The following is a 963-nucleotide window of genomic DNA, read 5'->3' on the forward strand; positions in this document are numbered from 1 at the left end:
CGGAGACGAAGAGGTGTGTGTTTGTGTGTGTGTGTGTGTGTTTGTGTGTGTGTGTGTGTGTGTTTGTGTTTGTGTGTGTGTGTTTGTGTTTGTGTGTGTGTGTGTGTGTGTGTGTGTGTGTGTGTGTGTGTGTGTGTGTGTGTGTGTATGCCAGCGTCCCTGCGTGGCTGCGTGCGTATATGCATGTGGTTGTATGTGTGGGAGAATTACATACAAACCTAGAAATGAACATTGACAACGAAATCGATGCGACCCCTTCCTGCGTCATACTTCAAATCGCCAGGTGGGGATCACCTACGCTTTGAACCAAATAACCTCTGTTCTGGTTGGTCAATGTTAAATGTACATACTAACGATTATCTTAGCATTATCGTATATTGAATAGATAAAAGAACACGGAACACAGAGGAAGTACATTTATAATGAATTATACCAATGTGAGTGGGTCATGTCTTCTTCTTTATCAAATATTACATGTTGCCTGTGGTTGGCTGGTTTACAATGATTGGTTCGTGTTTTTTTTTAGGTTAATCTCCACCAGCCCTTACTAAGATAATGAGAGAGAGAAAGAAAGAGAGAGGAAAGGGGGGAGGGGGGGGGGGGCTTCCTGTGCAATATGATCAATAACTCATCTAATAACACAACCATAACCCGCCAAACTATCCCGCAGTAAATTCCATCATGAACAGCTTAAAGGGAAACAAGAGACTAAAAACAGTAAGACCCCCCCCCCAACCCCACCCCCCCTCCTACTCAGTCAAAGTAACGCTGATGGGGTCTATGTCGACCAAAAGAGTGGGATTCCCTGTAGGTGGAGTTCCTGGAGGGGGATTCCCTGTATACAGGGAATCCCACAGGGTGGAGTTTTTCAATAAAACTTGCAAACCATACTCGAATTTCTAAGAAATATCAAAAAAGATTGAAAAACATTATATTTTACCGATGTCGCCAAGCATCACGTGA

Source organism: Littorina saxatilis, linkage group LG11, assembly GCF_037325665.1.
Source record: "Littorina saxatilis isolate snail1 linkage group LG11, US_GU_Lsax_2.0, whole genome shotgun sequence".
NCBI classification, from domain to species: domain Eukaryota; kingdom Metazoa; phylum Mollusca; class Gastropoda; order Littorinimorpha; family Littorinidae; genus Littorina; species Littorina saxatilis.